Here is a 15,561-nt window from a genome sequence, read left to right on the forward strand (position 1 = left end):
TTTTTTTTTTTTTTTTTTTTTTTTTTTTTTTTTTTTTTCAGCATTAAATCATATTGAGGTAGATTTTACAGCAATGCCTATAGGTGGTCAAAGAGTTTAGAAACGTTTGTTGTATTTATTCTTAAAAAACAACAACAATACAACCTAGCCCTGAAATTCTTCAAAAATAAAAGTAAAAAAGTAATGTTTCAAAGTATAAAACTTTTTTTTTTTTTTTTTTTGGTTTGGTTTGTGTATTCTCCTGCAATCCCTGCAACTGATTGTGTTTAATAAGCCTCTGATGCCTCTTTTTTTTTTTTAAATATATATATAGATATGATTTTTCTTTTATTGCTCATATCTCTTTTATTGCTGCTCTCTAGATCAAGGGCATAGGAAGAAAAGAAAAATGGTGACTGAGAATGATATCTGCAATCTTCCACATTTTCTTCCACACTCTGGCATTTTTCTAAATGTTTCGACCTTGATTCAATGCCGTAGTTACCCATTATAATTCTAAGAGTCATTGTAGACAATTCTTCACCACCCTGGGTATTCCAACCTCTCATATGTTTATAAAGTTAGGGCTTTGGCAACCCTAGTGATAAAAATTCAAGACAAATATAATTGAGATTATAAATACATTTCAGTTACTTTCTTTAAATATTATGTGCCATCTGGCTGTACAAGATAGTAAAGCTTATATATTTTTAAAGTTTTCTTTTGAAACTCTGAAAGCTGGACATGACTGTTTTTCTAAAAGAATGCTAAATTATCATGTTTACTGGCACTGATGATTTTAGACAACCACCAAACATTATTGGAAATAGTGCCCTGCTTGAGATATAGTTGCCTGCTTCCACATATTCATGTGCTGATTTTCATAAACCTTGTGCCTAATGCTGGGCATCTCTGTCCAGGATGAAATGTAATTTCCAGACAGCACGGGGATGAGTTATCTTGTAAGCTCTTAAAATTACTTTCTGAATTTCATTCGTTATTCTTGGGAAAATGTATTGCCCTGAGGTATAGTGCTGTAGAGGTATAAAACATATGCATACTTTCAGCAAGTGATTTCTCAGACTGTACAATTTTTTTTTTTTTTTAGTCAGGATACATTAACTCCAGGCAAAGAGAGACCTTTTGCCTTCTATGTGAATTTACACAGCCTGGTGGTAGTTGTGGTGCAGTTCTCACAAGGAGTGGCTTTATTTTGCTGTAGATATTAGCTTGAACTTCTCCATTGTGCTGTGATGTGCTTTCTCTTCCATTTCTTCCCATGCCAAGCCTCTCTCTCATCCACAGGTTTGTCCTCTTTCTATAGCAATATATTTATTAATGTAATGTGAGAGTATTGATAGTATAATTCTTTTTGGTAATGACTGCATAGCTGAATATCATCTTCTGTTAATCTGCCAGTAATTATCCTTGTGGAGTTGAGAAAATGTAAAAGGATATTTAAATGTTGGATGGGTCTGGAGGATGTAATTTTAAAGTGAAATCACATATCACCTAAATTCTGTTTGAAGATACAAACGTAACAGAAAAAAAGAGTCAGTGCACAACTTGGGTTAGATTTTATAAAATCTTTAAAAATGATTGTTGTATTTTCCTCTGATTTTCAGCATACATATTGTCACAAGTACTTGTAATAGAAAAATGGATAAATTTATGTAATTCTGCAGCATTGCATCTTTTTCAAAGAAATGTGGAAAAGTTTCAGAAGCATTACTTCAGAGCAGTTCATTTCTATAGAAAGCTGTATTTAGTTGGTCAGATCTGTGAAAAATCATGGATTTTGACGTCTAGTAACAGTCTGAGTTATCTTCTAACTAAAGCAACCTGTTTTAGGCTTGACCTCATTTTCATGTATACATTAGGAAAGCCAGTGATTGTAAACACAGATGGTCTAACACATCATGTCATGCTGTTGCCCTTGTGTTGGAACAGGGCTAAATCTTGCATTGGGAATGAGGATTTTTATGTTAAACAAAGCACTTAATTAAGAACAGATTTCAATATTTAATGACTACACAGTAGCTTATTAAAATGTTTGCACTAGTGTTTATGATGTTTTGTGAATTAAATACCATTATATTTGTTAACTGTAGAATACACTTGCACTACTATTGCATGGAATCGAAGCCTTACTTCAGCAAGGTTACAGAGGCTCCCTAGCCTAGAAAAACAGATTTAATCCTTGTGCACTGGGGACAATGTTTAGAGAACTTAACATGATTTGAGAAGCAAGATATATCTAGAGGGTACAAGGGGAATCTGAATGAATGATTCAATGATCTTTCTTGGGGGATTACTACATCCTTAAATTGGAAACAACTGGGTAATATCTCTCTGCTTCCAGCCTAACAGCATCTTCTTCACTATTTAGAATTTTGAGGATTGAAGGCATCTGTAGAGACTCACAGAGCCACACTGGTATGTACATATGTTCAAAGTCTAACTTCTTTTCCCCCCTTGGAGCCATGGGTACTTTCTTTTTTTGAGTTTAGGGTACCAAACTCATGCAGCTTGCTACATTTCAAAGCAGAAGTGCACAGTCGCAATGTAATAGATGGCCTTTTAACTTAGAGTTCGTGGGTTCTTTGAGTGTCTCTCCCTCTTTTAAACTGTGGGCAAGAGAATTGAACATAAACCTCATTTCCTTTTTCTGCAACACATACCTCGTCTTGGTGTATGGTAAAGATGCATTACTGTTTTCATGCTATTGGCTTAAGTAGTAAAAACAGAAGACCCCATCTTTCCTCTGCTTCAGATGAAAATATTTCAACATTTATTTTATTTTCTAGCAGCTCATTTAAGAATGATAAACAAACATCTCATCACTCTTTTCCCTTGGGACCTTTTCCTCCAGATGAAAGAAAAAAACTCCACCATTCAGTTCCCTAAACCATACTTCTCCTGGGGAAGTCATTGTGGTTTCGAACTCATTCATATGGTATAGTATGTACATACTTAATGCTTTGGCCCTGCGAGAGTTCTTTCCAATTTATACTTCCATCTGCAATAAGTTATGACCACCTGCATCAGCTCAACTGTGCTGCTGATGTGAGAGCCCTCCTCCATTCCTGCTGCCTTCCCAGATAGTTATTTACAGAGAGAGTCTAGATAGTGCCTTTAGAAATGGAAGTCAGGCTGCTACTCATGGCCTTCCGTGAGAAATGTGGTTAATCAAGGGAACCATCCCAGAAGAATGAGTGAGTTAACCTTGGGGAAAAAATGTGATCTACTGGTGATTAATTAAAGAAAAAGAAGTATCAATGTTTGTAGTCTGACTTTTTAGAGGCTACTCAGAGAGCTGTGCACAATGTCATAGTTCCTTATGAGAAGTTCCTCACTCAAGGTTTTTGCATGCCCTGATGGTATTGCTGCTGGATGGGGCCTCTGTCAACAAACTGACTAATAATTACTCGTCATTCATATTTCTAATTAAATCTAAATTAAATGTGCACTTGGAACAACTTAAAATGAGATTACAGCTTTTTGCCACCAAAAGTTAACATAGCTTAAGATATATTTTATATCTCTACAGTAAGGAGTTAAACATTTAATGGAATGATGATTTTGGACAGCAGCAAAATTTTGTCATTGAATTCATGAATGATTACTAAATTCAGCAATATTATAATTCTCTTTAGAGGGCTTTAGATTTTCTTCATTTTTATTTTCTGGAGTTAGATATGTCTTTGTATTTGATACTTCCACCTGTCTTATATTCAAAGGAGTAGAACACATTTTTGCTGCTTAGTATGAAATCTTATTTTTTGCATGTCCACGATGTCTGCCATACACAAATCTCAAAGACCTTTGATATTAGTGACGCAGCTTTGTAGCATCCTAAGAAATAGACAGCATCACTTTCCACATCTGAACAGTAAGAGAAGTCAGGCAGAGAGAATTTCAATAACTTAACTAAGCAAGTTAAACAATAAACAAGCTAGTGATAAATTCAGGAAGAGAATGCAGAGCCACTCTTTCCTGAGGAGATCTGATCTTTAGATTATGTTTTCTCCAGCAAATAATTCCCCGAGAAATGTAATTTCAATCATTTTGAAATGATTTGTGAGTTTGACTAGAATTTATGCAATGATTTTATCTAAGCAATGAAAAAAAATGGGCCTGACTCCTAATAGTTGAAACAAGCATTTAGTGAGGATTATTGCATTATTATTTATTTATTTATTTATTACATTTTTATTTAGGATTATTTTTTAGCATGTCCACCTTGGGGAAAGGTAAGGCCTCTTCCTCCTCTTTGTGTAAGCGGGGGGGGGGGGGGGGGGACGCAAGGCTGGCTGTGGTACCTCTTGTGCAATACCCTGAAGCAGGGGAGAAGGATGCATGCCTGAAGGCCTCATAATAAGGTTCCTGGTCCTTCAGACAGGCAGCACGAATTAATCTTGGTATTCTGTTCTTATGTAAAAGTAAGACAACAGTGGTTTTATTTATTATTATTTTTTAATTATTTTTTTCTTAGTTCTTAGCTGCTTTCATTTTCCAAAAAGGTCTGAATGGGCTGGCTTTGAAATATTGTTAATGAAATAGACTAAGCTCTGGAAAGCTGGAGTGAAGTGTTAAACTCTGCCAAGCTGATGAGAAAAAGAAATACAGCTTTTTGGTTGATTGTTCTATGAGATTAATTTTCACAGAATCACAGAATGGGAGGGGTTGGAAGGGACCTCTGAAGATCAGCTAGTCCAACCCCCCTGCCTTCATTTTGTTAGCTGAATGCTTTTTTTTTTTTAATTTTTCTTAAAATAAAAAAAAATATTTTTACAAATAGTTCAATACCCACGGTTTAATTGTACACATTGTCTTCTGTGTACAGGCTGTATTCCCCTGCAGCTTTACCTGGTTGCATTATCCTTAGGAGCATACGCTAGGGTCCGGTGAGTTGTTTTTGTTATTACTTCTATAAGAGCAACAATAAAATATTTGATTTATGTCACCTCATTGGGCCAGATTATTCTGCAGAAGTATAAATCACTGTCATCTCCAGGTACATCTGGAAGGATGAGTCAAATCTTATGCTCCACCTCCTTGCAATCTTGAATCCTCACTCAAAAACAGCATTGTCAGTAATACTTTGTGGATAACTTTAGCCAAGACATTTGGAAAATTGATTTAACTCTTTTAAAAGGAATGAGAGAATAGCAAGTTTGCCCTATTGTCCTATAGACATTCGGTATATTACATAATATACCAAATATGCACAATTTGAAGTAAATTCATAAAGTTGCACCGTCCATTTATCCCTAATGGTATGGCTAATCATTGAAGCCATTAAATATTTTCCCTATTTATACTGGTCCTGTTGTGAGATCTCAGCTTGATTTCCAGACCTTGCAGATTAGTACAAGGTTATTGAGGTATGTATGAATTACTTTGGAAATCTAATTATTTTCTCCTGCTGAAATAGTAGAACATGCTGCAGTGGTGAAACTGGGGAGCACTTCACCGCAGGTAATTTAACAGATTTTTTAGTCCTTTGTGCAAATACTTTAGGCATCTTTCTCTGCAAATTACTTGCCTGCATAAAATTATTTAGTTCAGTGTGAACAAGTTCAGGCGAGCTGATTTTTAACAATCTGCTCCAAGTAGATAATTTTGGATATTGGTGGTGTTTTTTTTTTTTTTTTTTGGTTTGTTTGTTTTGTTGGTGCCTGGCAATCTGTTCTTTTCTAATTCTAATGCAGTAGTGTGAATGCTTTTGTACGGGGGCTTTGTTCTCTCAGGCTAAGGGAGAAAGAATGACAAAAAGTAGGGTAGTAGTAGTAGTAAACTAGTAGTAGAGTTCCTGTAAATTTGACATTAAGATTTCTTCCTGACACTATTATAAGTAAAAGCACTGGGCATATGGGCCCAGTGTTCAAATTTTCCTAATCTTTTTCTTACTACTCGAGGAAGATATGACTTAGGTTTACTGTCTTTCAGGAAACCTGATATTCCTTTCTCTGCTGTTGTACTTATGCAATCTGATTGAATGTGTATTCATTCACATGAACTTGTTTTTGTCGGATCTTTGTCTAATTTACTTATTTGTCTAGTTCAAAGTGCCTGAATTTGGACATGGATGTAATTTTCTTAATCCTTGTATAACCAGATCAGTAGCACAAGCTATTTCACATAAATGCCATTCTGAATGCTTCCTTATTGAGAATAACCCATATATTTTAAAGTGTCTTTTCCCCATCTCAAACTGAATAAAACTAGTTTCTTGGGCCATATGACCAACCTGAAATGAACTCACTCACATAGGCTGTGTTGCAGTGCTTTATTTTGGCATAGTAGTTCCTTCTCCACAGCTTGTGAGGGTATTTGCACTCTCCATTTCTTGTGGTAGCAGTTCCCATGAAAGTTGAAAATGACAGACACTAATAGGAGATAGTGGCAAGAAAATGTCAGAGTTCAGAGTGATTATTATTTTGGCCTAATGAATTTTGAGAGAATCATGGAATGGTTTAGATTGGAAGGGACCTCAAAGACCATCTAATCTCCCTAGAGACATCACACTTTCCACTAGATCAGGTTGCCCAAAGCCCCATCCAAGCAGTTCCAGGGATGGGACATCCACAACTTCTCTTGGCAGCCTGTTCCTCTGTCTCACTGCCCTTATTGTGAAGAATTTCGTCCTTATATCTAATCTAAACCTACCCTTTTTTAGTTTAAAACCATTACTCCTTGTCCTGTTATAACACACTCTGCAAAAGAGTCCCTCCCCAGCTTTCGTGTAGGCCCCCTTTAGATACTGGAAGGCTGCTCTAAGGCCTTTATGGAGCCTTTTCTTCTCCAGGCTGAACAATCCCAACTTTCTCAGCCTTTCTTCATAGGATAGGTGCTCCCACCCTCTGTTTGTCCTTTTGGCTCTCTTCTGGACTTGCTCCAAAAGGTTCATTTCTTTTTTTATGCTGTGGGCCCCAAAGCTGAGAGCAGTTCTCCAGGTAGGGTCTTGTGAGACCAGAGCAGAGGGGGAGAATCACTTCCCTCAACATTGTAGCTACGCTTCTTTCAATGCAGCCCAGGGTATGGTTGGCTTTGTGGGCTGCAAAAAAACATTGCTGGGTCATATCAAAATTTGCCTCCACTTGTACCCTCAAGTTCTGCTCCACAGAGCTGCTCTCTATCCACTAGTTGCCCAGCTAGTATTCATGTTTGGGATTACCTAGACCCAGATGCAGGACCTTGCATTTGGCCTTGTTGAACTTCATGAGGCCCTCCTCTTGAGCCTGTCAAGGTCCCTCTGGGGGGCATCCCTTTTCTCCAGTGTGCTGACTGCACCACTATGAACTTTAAATTACGTCTTGGGACTATGTCTCTTGTTGAAATCTTGGAGCTAAAAAGAAATCAGGTATTTAAAGAAGCCACTTGAATTAATCTCAAGAATATGAACAGAGGCAAGAAGTAACTAAGTTGTGAAGGGTCTTGGAGGGAACTTGGATGTTAGGTGGAACTGTTAGGATGATGGTGGAGATTTAACAGACATCACAAGGTAATGGGCTATATCTGCTGAATGGGTATTTAATGTAGTCTTTAGGATGTTAGTGTTAGTAACTGCTTGAGGCGCTACCTTACAAGGAAACACTGGAAAAACAGAAATATCACCACTTCTATGCTGTGATAATGTAGCCTTTTGCAGTTTAGAGGTTAGTAGTTTGGGAAATAACTTGGGGAAAGTTTTTTGGTCAATTTTATTAGAAATACCTTTGCACATGACAGAATCACAGTGTGAAAATATCAATCTTTTGGACTACCTCACAGAGACCAGATCAGTAGTTAGCAAAAAAATGGATGAATACTATGTTTATACTATGATCACAACAGTGACTGTTTATCTTGCCTCAAGTGACTTACAATTTGAATACGCTGTCCAAAAAAGTTTTGTTTCCATTTCTTGGAGTAGAAATAGATGTTCAGAATGGAGGGATTTGCACTTAAAGTTCATGCATGAAAATGGTGACATAGTTGGGAAGTGAACTGAGCTCCTTGTTCCTAGAGTAGACTCTTATCTGCCAGGCAGTTCTCTCAGTGTCTGTAAGTCCTTCACTGATGCAGGTCAATGTTATGGTATGAAATACAATTCAGCTGATTTACACCAATGTGAAGTTGACCTTTGAATTTTTGTCATCTTCTTATAAGAGTCTGATTATACACTTCAAATATGTTTTGATTTCTTAGTACAAGGACTTAATCCAGAAGAGAGCATGTCTATTGCAGATTAAAATTCATCTTGCTTCATTCTGGATTTTCTCTATTGAGTAATAAGGTTATACAGAAAGAATGCTGCTTTTATTTATTTTTTATTTTTATTTTTTATTAATGATATAACGCTCGGGTAGGTATTTGTATTCCATGCCTGTGCTGTATGTATCTGGCATCTGTTAACCCTGTTAAGCTTATATAGTGTGTCTTCCTGTAAGACACATGTTTATGGGATGGGGAAAAATGAATAAAAACACTGCAAAATTAATTGCAGAACTACATTCACTGAATAGAATTGATAATGAAAGACATGATGTGGAAAGAAAAGTTAATGAAGAAAAAGATGATAGCAGAATGACAGTTCAAAAGAGGTGAGATTTAGATTCTACCTATATGGTTAAGAGTCAATTGCTGTTACTTTTTGTGATTTGATGATATTGAGGTTCAGCTATACCAGATTTTTATAAATTGTCCACGTCTTTGAAAATGTTGCAAATAAGCTTGACCTAGAGGCATTGCTATATGTATTTTGTAGTCTTTTGTAATATAATTCATAATTTGACAGTGGTAGTTGGGAAAGGAACAGACAAAATTCCAACTGAATGAGGGGGTGGGGGGTGGGTGGGAAGGAGTGAGAGAGTGAGAAGGCTTTTTTTCTTTTTCTTTTTTCTTTTTTAAATAATGATCACCAGCCATATGCCATTTCTGGTGAACTCTTGATTCTCTGTCTTCTGGGAACAATATTTTTGTGGCATTTTGACATGTTTAGATGATTCTTCACCCAACATTTCTCTAACTCATTGGTCTTGATTTTTCCCTTACAGGGATGAAAACTGAGAGCAGCATACTGGTGTGCAGCTAGTGTGAGTGAGACTGGGTTTGAATTCAGTGACAGAATCTTCCTCCCAAACCTACTGCTCAAAACATACTAATGTGTCTTTTGGGAATCTGAGACTACTGCTAGAGGTTGGCTAATAATACAATCTGTATAGTCTTCACCCTTGTGTTTACAACTGTGCTATTCTGGCTCAAGATCTTGCACAAAAAAGTGGTAAACTTGACTGTAGAATTGATTTGACTTGCAAAGAAACTGGCAAAAAATAAAAAATAAAAAATATAAAACTTTATTTTCAGCAAAATCATTTTCAGTTCTGATTTGTTGGATGGCTGTCAAATTCTTATAATGGTCTGGTACAATGGGTAAAAGCTGGCAGCAGGGATGCGAGATTGTCATTATTTTATGCTAACATTGCTGTGAAAAAGTTATTGTGAAAGGGGAGGAGGTGTCTTGAGGTGTTTTCCCTGTGTAGCTACTACTAGGTGCTAGGACAAGCCAGCAGTACTCTTTTAAACTAAGTGGAAAATGCTTCCCTGGTCTGGAAACCCAAGAAATCTTCCTCCTTTCTGTTTTTGAAATTATTTTGAAGAAATACTTTTTTTTTTTTTTTTCTCTCTCTCTCTCTCTAATCTTGAGTACTTTTATAATTATAGCCGAAGTGTAATTTTTCTCTGCATCTCTACATTTCCCCCTCTGATATTTTGCAGATTCACGTGATACATGCCAGGAACGTGAAGAGATTCTTGTGGAAGAAAACAATGCACATAGCAATAGTGTTATATACTTCAGGGATTATCTAAGTAGGTCAATCCTGACTGGGGTGAGGAGAACAAACTCAGATTCTGGTGAGGAAAAAGAATTGTATTTCTTTCAGAGTGGTGAAATAGGATGGAAAAGAGAGACTTTTCTTCTCTTGGATAGATATTGACATCAGACTTAAAAATGTAGTTAAAGCTTTTGTTGAAAGTTGCTGGTGGTCCATGTGATCCTCTTTTTCTTCAGTGTTAGGACAGGGTAGCTTAACCATAGATTGATGCAACTACACTAACATAAAACTGGAATAACCTGATAGAGAAGGGGCATTCTGATTTTTTAAAATTATTTTACTAGAGACTCTATTTCACTGTGTGCTACTTACTAGTTCCAAGGTCAAATGCATCTGAAACTTGAGCTGTGGGAGATTTCCAGCTGTGTACTCTGTCTCTATTCTAAACAGCAGATTTCCCATTCTGACTTCTATTAGAAATAGAGTAGTTCTGTCATTTTTGATTGTCGTAGGAGTCACCATGAATATGCCTGTATTATTTAATGATGGATTAAAAACATAGGCATTGCCTTTGATTATGGTATTATTTTAAAAGGGAGATTACCAATTAGGAAGGGTATGACAGAGTTTGGCCATACCACAAAATGGGAAGCACTCAAATAAAACTTATCAAGATTTCTGGCTCCATTCAGAATAAGGCAGAATTTTCTTCACTGCAAATTGCTTCTCACTTAGATACTCTGCCAGCAGACAAAATTGGATTTTTTTTTTTTTTTTTTTTTAACAGCAGCCGAAGTATTGTATTTACATTATCTGAGTGCGTAATTAAGCCATTAAGCTGAAAGTTTCCGGGTTTGAGCATACAAGGAGAATATTTGAAAAGAGTTACAAAGTTCAAACAGTGCTAAGACACTATAGACTGATGGGTGCCATTAGAATGGGCTGAGCTCAGCCAGAAGGCTTTTACAGGTGATATAGGAATATCAGATACTGCTGTTTCTACTGTCTTACTGTGACCCGTAAGAGACAGCATGTACCATGATCACAGGCAGAGCTTGCTTTGTGTGCAGGACCCTTTAGACTTATAAATGCTACACTTTTAAAACTGTAGGAAAATGGCAAACAAGTCATGGCATCAGCTGCCTTGTGCAGAGTTGCAAGTCTGTGTACAAAGTTGTGCTTTTGAATTGCAGTTCTTCATCCTAGTATCTTCTTGCTGCTGCTTGTGGCCTTTACTACCACTAAATTACATGTCTGACTGCTGGGATGGCTGAAAGCCTCTTTCTTCTCCATTCCTTCTTTGCTTGTTCTCTGCAGATGCCCTAGGGAAGGAAGAAGGAAATGGATTTAAAATGAGGAAGGATGCTAGGAGAAAAGTTCAGGAAATAGCAGCTTCCTCATACACAACTCTGTGGTGCTGGTCAGTATTTTCATTAATGACTCAAGTGGTGGAATAAAAGAAGTGCTAGGCTTATGAAGAACTTGCAAGCTTATTATGTTTAAATTAGAAGTCAAGATATTCTGGAGAGTTGAAGATGTGACTTGGATAACTCAAAATATTGTCCAGAAAGGAGAGGTGGAAGTTCAACATTTAGGCAACTGCTTCAGTACTGGGTGTTGGAACATGGGTATTACCAATTTTAAGGGAAAACATCTTGCTTGGAGTTATAGCTGATTATGAGTTGGGCTCAAACCAAGTACCTTGTGCTGCTGTGAATAAAGCAAACATTACTGTAATGTGTAGCATAGCCTTTCTGCTATATCCCCTTATCCCATATTCAGCCCAGTCTCAGCTGAGCATACAGTGTCCAATTCTGGCTGCTGCATCTTGTGACGGATATGGAACAACTGGAGAGAGTGCAGAGGAGGGCAAAGAGAATGTTTAATGACTTGAAACACAGAAAGTTTCAGTAATCTAGGATTGTTCAGATAAGATAAGGTTGATTATCATTTATAAATGCAGAACAAAATGCCATAAAAAGGGAGAGGAATAACCTGCATTCCATATCTATCACCTGGGACAAGAAATTATAGATTTACATTGGAGAAAAATGGATTTAGTTACTGAGTTAGAATAACCTCTCCTAAGGATAGTGGTGTACCAGAATAAATTATCATCAGAGGCTGTTGAGTCTCCATTACTCTGCAGAGGAAATTTTTAGGAACATAAAATACATAAAATGTCAGGAATGGCATAGGTATCATGGTTCTGTCTTGTGGAAGGGATGTATGGATTTCTCAGTTCCACTAGAGGTACACCCTTTGTTTACCTAAGTGCCTGTGATTTTTCTCAGCTGGCAGACAGATTAAGAAGTTGAGGCAGTGAGGATCATAGGACAATTCAGATTGGAAGGGACCTCAGGAGCTCTTTCATCCAACCCTCTGCTCGAAGCAGGGTCAGCTATGATATCAGACCTGGTTACTCAGGGCTTTATCCATCTAGGTCTTCAGTATTTCCAAGGATGATGATGGCACAAATAGCTACTTTTACCACCCAGCTGCCAGTGCTCCTTTCTGCCATCTGCTGCCCACCTGGTGATTATTATTCCTCTTCCCTGCCCCAGTGCAGTCGAACCGTTCGTCTCCTAGATATCTCTAACTCCTGAATACGAAAGAGGCTTTGGCCCTTGCTCAGGATAACTGTGCAGGCACCTTATATCATGACACTGAGCAGAGAGCCCCTAACTGTGCATTCACTGAGGCCTAGATAGTGTCTCTGTAGAGACACTGTCCTTGACTTAGAAGTGAGATTTTCAGAGGAAATCTGGACAGTTCAGCCCAATAAACTACTGCTCTGCTTTAGGAAACCCCACACCCAAATAAATATAAGATTTCAAAGACAGATGTTTTTCTTTTCAACTGCTGCTTGTGGATGTTTTAGGAGACATTGGATTGAAAATAATGGTTGTGTTACATGAAACAGTTGAGAGAGCAATTCCGTGGAGAAGAACAAAGTAGAGGAAAGGAAGATAAACAAGTACCCAGGGAACCATTGGTAAGTTCAAAAAATAAATGTGAATTAGGACTTCATGACTGACTTATGTATCAAAGGGGGAATGATGCATGTTTTTTAAAAAAAACTTATTTCTTAACTTCAAGGCTTGTTCTTTGGTTTGTCCTCCAGTTACTTATATATTTTTTTCTAATTGTTCTGTAACAGTATTGTTATGAGCAGATACACTTGCTAATAGATGGCTTAATCTAGCTTCCTCTGGAGACAAGGAAAGATTTCTATTGATTTCAGTGGGAAATGAATTAAGTCCATTTTCACTGAACTTGGCACAATTTTTCACTGCTTAGAGCTATTGTTCAGGAGACAGTATGTAACAAAAAAGATGGGAATTAGTGTCTGATCATATTGCCCAAAATGTGCTCAGAGCCAGATCCAACTTAGATTCAAGTTTGTATGAATTGTCCAACATGCCAAATCAGTTTCTTTGCTTTTCTTGCTTCTATTCTGAGCCATTTTATGTTTTACCTTTCCATCTGGGCCTTCAAGCTATATTGACTCTCAATTTGCTTGTGGCCTCAATGGCTTATGGCCCTCAATGTGGGGATGCAGCTCTCATTGTGCCCAGCAATGGGTTTAATAAATACCATATGCCCTGATGATGTTTCCTTGTCCAGGCCAGTCCTGTTCTTTTGTTTGGATGTTCTAGTTTCCTCCGTTAGCAGACTGTTGACTTGAAAATGTCCATGCAAATGGTCTCATTCTAGTGAGCACCAGCAATGGGGGCCTATTTCCTCTAACAGCTGGCCGTATGTCATTGTAAAATTGTAAATGCTCAGAACTTTTGCTCTCAGTCCCAGGGGTTCCCCATTAAAATAATTTTGCATTCACTACCTGCCAACAGGGCCTGTAAGTGAGCCAGCAAAGCAGCAGATTAGGCATAACTATGAATTCTGAGTGGGGCAGAGGGGCTAGAGATTGAATTTTTAGCTGCAGAAAAATGGGCCTTTCATGTGAAACAAAAGTACCAAGTGCTCTGTGGGGCCTTTGTATTGAACTGTAGTTCACAATTAACACCTCTGCTGTTCTCTCACCATGGGAATAGAAATCCTCCAAAAAGTTGATTATATTAAGATTTGCCCTCCATGTTTTGGAGATCATCTTCCAGCCAGATCCTCTTATTTCTTATTTCTGCAGGCAGAATAAGTCTTTGTGACTTTCTCTTTAAAAAGAAGCTGGGTATTAAATACACCATTCCAGCCTTTTGCCTAGGCTTGTAATCAATGGATCTTGAGTTTTAATCCTTTCGGTTTTACAGACCTGCAGAAATAAGTAATTAGAGAAAAGCCTCTTGCATACTTTCACCTTTAAGAGCCCAACTTTTCAGTGTTATGAACAGACTGATTGTGTAGTACAACAGATACTGTGGTCTTCCCTCCTTTATAACGAGGGAAAAAAGTCAACTAGATACTTGCAATGTGGAAACATTTTCTAAGGAGTGAAGCTATCTTTCTACAGTGAATATTTACCATAAGATTGTTTCAGTTCTTAATTATTACCAATCTCTTATCTTCCATTTTACTTCTATAATCTATGGCTGTGAGCATGGCAATTTATTCTTCTTCATTTTATGTGATTTGGTGGCACAAATGTGTTTGTGTTTCTAGTAACAGACCATTTCTTTTAAACAGTTTCTACTTTTATTTCTCAGATGGAAACTTGGCCTACATGTTGATGATTGTCTGCTGATGTTGAAATGCCATGCCAGCGTATGTGTTTTGTTAAATTGGAATAATTATATTTTACTGTTAGGGGTTTTATGTAATAGGTATGGCATATTTATTTTTTGGTGGAGAGATAGAGGACTTGCCATCTTTTTACCTTTGAAATTCACTTAATGTACTGTGTTGTTGTCTTTAGTGGTGTACATGCATAATCACTTGATACTAGAGAGCTGCTAAGCAAGAGATAATTGATTCCTATCTCAGTGTTCTGTAGCTTTATTAGAGCTGACACCAGTACCTAAATATAGAAAGAATATTTTGTTGGTTGACATAATGGAAGTTTAAAACAGGAAGTGCAAGGCCACAAGTAACCTGTCAGTTTAGGCTTTACAGATGCTATTTAGAGACATGTTTTCAATGGGAGTCCACAGAAGAGAATGTGAAAGGAAAATGATCCAAACTAAGTAAAGGCAGGGCAATATTTTCTTTCTTATTTGTACTGGGTTTATTCTACTTTCATTCATGAAGAGACAGAAAGCCAGAATAAAAGTATAAATCCTATTCCTTTCCTGATAATCAGCCTATAAAGCTATTAGCTAGCACCATAAATAACAGCTGTATAACTGCTGAAAAGTCTGGAAACTGAAATGTCTGGTGACGTATGATGGAACAGTAAGTGATGACTTTAAAACATTATTGGTGATATTGGTCTCTTTCTTGACAAAGCTCAGGAAAAAAATATGAAGGCCAAAAATAAATAAAATGGGCATTAGGTGTGCTTGTTTTTTTTTTCTTTTTTCTTTCTGTAATTCCACAGTAAGGACTTTATCTATGTGCTTATATACATATATTTCAAGATATTTGACAGCATAAGCTTCCTGAGATTAATTTTATTCTTCAAGCAAATGAAGGAAAACATGGCAATATGATCAAACTGAAATATGAAAAAAATGCATATTTCAACTAGATATAGACAACAAACTAGATGAATGCATTTTAGGCTTTGTAGTCAACATATTTTACTTTTTTGTACTGTTCTTTCTATTTCATCATGCTTGACTTGAGCTGCATTATTGCTGTGACATAG

General features: G+C 37.1%; 1 long non-coding RNA gene across 3 annotated transcripts in view; it reads left to right on the forward strand.

The window, feature by feature from the left end:
• The window catches only part of LOC118171745, a 47,365-nt gene that overhangs the window by 3,428 nt on the left and 28,376 nt on the right, over positions 1-15,561 (forward strand). For all 3 annotated transcript variants that reach the window (XR_004753360.1, XR_004753359.1, XR_004753361.1), the window contains exon 2: positions 9,021-9,162. This is a non-coding gene — a long non-coding RNA (uncharacterized LOC118171745). The remainder of the gene's footprint in view (positions 1-9,020; positions 9,163-15,561) is intronic.

This window comes from Oxyura jamaicensis, chromosome 9, assembly GCF_011077185.1.
Source record: "Oxyura jamaicensis isolate SHBP4307 breed ruddy duck chromosome 9, BPBGC_Ojam_1.0, whole genome shotgun sequence".
Taxonomy (NCBI): domain Eukaryota; kingdom Metazoa; phylum Chordata; class Aves; order Anseriformes; family Anatidae; genus Oxyura; species Oxyura jamaicensis.